Source organism: Ornithodoros turicata, chromosome 1, assembly GCF_037126465.1.
Source record: "Ornithodoros turicata isolate Travis chromosome 1, ASM3712646v1, whole genome shotgun sequence".
Taxonomy (NCBI): domain Eukaryota; kingdom Metazoa; phylum Arthropoda; class Arachnida; order Ixodida; family Argasidae; genus Ornithodoros; species Ornithodoros turicata.
This window is the reverse complement of record NC_088201.1, coordinates 42,165,736-42,171,735: the sequence shown is the minus strand read 5'-3', so window position 1 is coordinate 42,171,735 and position 6,000 is coordinate 42,165,736.

Sequence of the window (6,000 nt, the reverse complement as noted above, 5' to 3'; positions counted from 1 at the left end):
TTTCAGCAAACGCCGCAGGAGTCTTCGTGGCCCTCGTCCATCAGCGTAACCAGGAAGTTTTTGAGGGGGGGTTCTATGAGAACTTCACTTGGGGAGGAGGATTTCGGGGGGTTTTGAACTCTCGAAACCACACCCCTGGCACTGCCTCATGACAGTGGGACAGTAGTTTTCTTTGGCGTAACCTGAGTAGGATTATGAAGACACAAAATTGGGCATCCGAAGTGGGGAGTGATGGTCTGCACTCATGAGTTGTTTTTGAATGTCAATGAAGGGGTGCGCGAATAAGATAAATCCGAAGTGAGTTCGAATGAAGTTGCACGAAGTGAGCATTACGTGAGGTGCAGATGAAGTCGAATGCCCATCAATAAACCATAAGCTGAGCAGCCCCCCAGACCTCAATCCTCAGTTCTCTGGCTTTTGAAAGAGCTCACTCCGATATGTAATGCACTGTTCAGTTTCCGGACCGTATCGGCAATCAGGCGATCGTCAAGTTAATCGCCAAGACAGAGAAGCACAAAACAGTCACCGGAGGACATCGTCAATAAACGCTGGAGGACGGCCTACGGCTTCTCTGAATGCGTTTCGTGAGAAGGCAACAACCACGAGCAGTTAGGCCGGTTTCTTGAATAAAATGTGTTACGTTTTGTTTCGTATGATACGTGAACTAGGACGTGGCTTTACAAGGTGCTCGAGGTTTGGTGCTGGGTGGAAAGACCAGGTAGCAGCAGCTTAGAACGTCACGACACGGACGGAGAGTTGTGGAACCAAGTGTGCGTCGTTAGTGACTATACCCCATTTTTCGGCGGCTAGGCACAGGTGTGTGTGTGTGCGTGCTGGCAGTCCCTCGTTTGTAGTAAATACAGCAGTGCCTTCGTTTCCCCTGTGGTCACTCCCAATGCCCTCGATCTCAACCTCCATTTCGGGGCTCAACGTTAAACGAAAGCAAGTGTCAGCGTTAGTCCTTCGCCAGCTGTCATTGGACATGATGTTCAGCGCGTACGCTGAGCATGTTACTGTCTGCAACGACGGGTCCTCTACACTTGTCAGCTCATCAGCCGCCCTCGTTACTCCGTCGGTCGGGGTGTCCCACAGATATCGCCTGGCACACTGCATTTCCTCTACATCCGCGGAGCTCTACGCCATCTTGTCGTTCCTGTGCTATGATTTGCGCGAGGCTCCGCGAATGTGGGTGGTGTACACGGACTCCAAGGCAGCCCTGCAGTGCATAGCGAACATGGGCATCTGCGGCGCGTTAGCTCCAGTTGTTGCAGACATCCCTCCCTCGCTTTTCAGTGGATCCCAGGTCATTGTGGCCTAAGCCAAAATGTAGAGGCTGACAGTGTGGCTGCTGCTGCCAGACAATGCCAGTCGATTGAACCGAATATGTTGATCCGTGGCGACAGGAGGGCACTCTTGTCGGCGATGGCTCAACCGATGGCGGCGCAACAATGGCGCCGAGATATTACAGACAGGTCCGTGTTGTACACCGTGGATCCAACTTTGTCGATCTCACTCCCAGGCCGTTTGCCGCGCTGTTTCTGCTCCCTTCTGCACAGGCTTCGCCTCAATGTGGCTTTCATTTCACAATTCAGACACCTCAACTAGCTGCTGTTCTAACTGCGGCGTGGTGGCAAATCTTCAGCATGTCCTCACCGACTGTCACCTACACAGTTCAGAAAGAGCTATGTTTCAGTCCCAACTGACTCGCATCAACAGCAGGTCGTTCAACCTTGCCACAGTCTTGGGCCTTTGCTCTAACACTGCGCAGCACCGTCAATGCCTGCTCTTATTTCATAACTTCTAGACGTCTACCGGCTTGCTTGATCTCCTCTAACCTCATCGCACTACATCACATGTGACCAACTGCATGGTCTGCTAACATCGACACTTACGACGCCCCCTTATATGTATATAGTCTCTCATTTGATATGTGTTCTGTCACGTGTGTGCGGGCGGGCGTGTATGTCTCATCTTTTTGATCGCCATCCCATTCATATGTTAACTCCCGCCATGCCTCCCCCACCGAGTTGCTTCGTCTTGCGAGTCTAATGTCACTGTAATTATACAGAATTAGAACCAGGCTTTGTTACCAGAAACGGTAACGGAAACCTAAGCTACCCTAATTCCGCGGAAAACGAAAATCGCAGGGGCTGGACGAACAATTAAGACCAATCCTCCGATCAATGGTCGGAAAAAGAAAACGAGAACCGAGGGCGGTAACAATAGCAGAAACGGGATTAGTGCTTCACCAAATCCCGGTAACGGTGAACGTCGTCACACTTTTGGTAGCTAGTATTTGTCGTGGGTTTACCTTATTCAGCCAGATCATACATGAGTCAGCAATTTGGCAATAGACCAGCAACTGCGGGGGACTAATTGTGGTCCACAATTAATACCCGTGTCACAAGGGTAGGCTAGAACTCATTTAAAGTAGGGGGTCTTTGAAGGGCCCTTAGGGAAAGGACACGCGACAATGGCAATCTTGCTGCAATGTTTGTATCAGCGCACTCCGCCATTGCTCACTGTCTCGGCGATAGGGGCGTGGACTTCATCATTGTGTTTTTGTCCACGCAGGTCATACAAATCGTCTTCCCATAACTTTATTACAGCCCATGTATCCCTTTCATGCCATTGCATACGCCGACACGAAGCATTCTGGATGCGCTCGCAACTTTCGGTGCTTGAGTATTGTCACTCACTACAGTCACGATTAGTCAGAAACATGACTATTCCTCAGCTACGTAAATGCGCACGTAGGACTGAAGCAAGCAAAATACAACTAGCAACAACAATACTACTGGCGTGCGTAGAGGATGCCGAGGACCTTCGTTCGAGATAATTGAATTTATGATCACTCGTTGGACACGGTTAGGCTCCTGTAAGTTTGGAAAACTATTTTAACGAGTGATAAAAATCATGTCAGGCATTTTTGTGTTAAATAATCGGGATCTGATAGTCTCCGGCGGACGCTGCGTTCGGCTAAGCCTTTCGGTCGGAAAGGGAATAGTCGATCTCCTTTCTCGCAAAAGTCCGGTGTCTAAAAGGAGAATCTCTGTTATCGCGTGGTCAATGGGCACAAACGCCGTTCCGGTTGGTGCCCTCTTTCTCGAACGGCCTTTAGAGTGCCTGTGTGTCCGTGGTATAAAAAAGCAACAACAACTAAATTCACTGGACGATTACCATAGTCGGTAATGCGAAATTTGAGCGCAGCTGTTGAGGTTGAGTTCTACATCACTGCTTTTATTTTCCACACATAGTACTTTCTTCAGGCAGCACTCCTATCCCAGTTCGTCAAGTAACTGCCGCGATTCGGCGGCCGCCACGGTTCCAGTCACAAGTTTGGAGCCAAGCTCTCCGAACTACAACCAGATGCGTTCCGGCTTCCCAAGTGTGCCCTCCTTCTTCGCTTTCCTCCTCGCGACCTCTTCACTCTCGTCGTACGCTTCGCCGCTGCTTTCCTCCTCACGCTCTCCCGTACTTTCATCCTTCGCTTCGCTCCTCGTTCGCTCTGCCGGTTACGATGCCGACGCCGCTCAACGCAGGAACGGGCGCCTAAAAGCTGCGCTTTAAAAACAAAAACAAAAATATAAGAAAAACAACAACAACAACAAAGTGGCTGCGACTACAAAAAGTACACACAAGATGTATCCAATTGCTGTGTCGATAAATTGTCATATAGTGGGCAGACATCATGGTTATGCATGTCTATCTATGATTTTCCCTTATCTCGTTTAATGTTCGGGGGAAATGGTGAACATAAACATTGATATTTTTGTCGGTTGTGGAGATTCGCAAGCCTTGCACAAGCTTAAGCATACAACTGAGCTACCCAATCCGATCCGTACGAATCTGCAACTGTGGAGCACACGCCAACGCCGGTATCGAAATTAGCTACCGGGAACTGGTACCGAAAGTAGCTTGGAAACAACAACGGATACGAAAAAAAAGTCAAGTTTTTCATGCACCAGTAACAGAAACTGAAACATCATTACTTACGGCATCAAACCCTGGTTAGAACTAACCCACTAAAACTTATATGGCTGTTAATTAACGGAGCGCTCATATGACTGACTAATATGACTAAAATCTGCCTACAACATTCAGCAGGTAGCTCTCTATACGAAACATAATAGGATACTCAATCAACAATGCTTCTGTAGAACTTCTTCTTCTTCATCCAATGAGATGATGGCCGTGAGCCACTAACGGCCTCGAGCATTCTTCCTTTCTTTTTTTTTCTTCTGTTAGCTATTAAGCCTTGGAACGATTTCACACAGAAATAGCACAATATGTTATCTTGTCAAGCAAGTCCAACTCATGCTGCCACACTTTTACTGCCTGTTAATGAAAATGTGGATTCGGTTATTTCGGATTTCGCATTTATTGACATTTTTTGTCAAACTTACGTCGAACTCAAACTAATAAAAATTATTGGACATCTGCAACTAGTTAATGATACAAATATCGTGTTTTCTGAACATCAGCTGCTTAACCATGGAAATATTGAGAACTTCAACAGCCACTTTTGTATTGCAGGGTGTGAAGAGACCCATCGAAAAATCGGACATCGCTTTACGCAAAATCGCAAAGAAATACGCCACTAATATTCACGTATCTCTGCGATACGATATCTGACATGAACCGCAACTGTTAGGTGTCCATGGTTTATCATAATCTGTCGTATCATGCAGGCTGTCAGCAGACGTCACTCGAGTTGAAATTGCAATGACATTCCGTATCAAGTTGCCGGTTTTGTCATCAGTTCAAGCTATGTTGATCAATCGCAAAAGCTTCGGTTCGCAACCCACCGGGAACTGGCGCACGATGGCCGAAACAGGTTGAAGGACAAATCATATCGTGCAATGAACTCGGATGCACACTCCCTCATTGGAATTCCTTGCTTTGTCTCGAGACGACGTTTGTTCCCATATTCTTGCATCCGTCGATTCGTCAGTGTACCTCCAGTTTTGGAACTCAAAATCCCGTTCACGTAAGTTGTTCACAATGGGATGATTTCTCACTGAGTTGATCGTCCCGATATAGCAGTCCAAACGTGGGCGCTGGCTGAGAACAAAATAAGCGCGCTATTCCGACCGTTTTTGTCCCACCTTCTTTAAACAAAATCCACCCACATGAATCGTTCATGTTGATAAAGAAACAGATAATGATAATGAAACAGACTTTCAGCAGCCTTCTCGCTGTGCTGGAGCCACGTAAGGATCACCTCTCGCCTCCGCACATCCAGGCTACCACGTCACATCAACAGCATAGACGTCATCCAACATCAACCGTCGTACACATAATATAATGTCATAACAACATCCACAACATAACGCATAACTGAGCATCAACATCTCCATCATCGCACATCAGCATCGTATCCAATCATTTGATATTAACATCATAAACGATAATCGAATATCATAACCCATAGCTCAACATCACGTGAGACCACAGCCCATCATTCAACATGATCTTATTCCCATGATGTGATAGTAATTGATGTCCATGATATCCATCATAAGTAATTCAGGCGATGTGTATCGTGAACCCGTCTTGTCGCCCTTTGTCGTCGAGGGCTACACATGTCTCTTGTATCCCTCGCCTTGGATTCGGGTGGCCTGACGTCGGCACATGTGGAAGGCGACTCCAGCAAACAACAACAACTACTACTACCTGAATGACGATGGGATGAGGTGATTCACCGCAACAACTGCGGTACCATACCTCAGTGCATGTGGGGTTAATATATGAGTGGGATGATGATCATACACACTCGCACACACACATGACACACGCAAATGAGATATCACACACGCGGGTGCGTTGTAACTGATGAGGATAGTAGTTCATCCGGTCGGCCACCGGAGATGCAGTGTTGTGAAGATCACATCTCCGCATTCATGGCAAAAGCTCTGAGGTATGCTCTGCGCGACTCCAGCAACGAACCTACAGGTCTCAGGCAGCTAGATACAAAGCGTTCTATGGTGCCGCCTATAT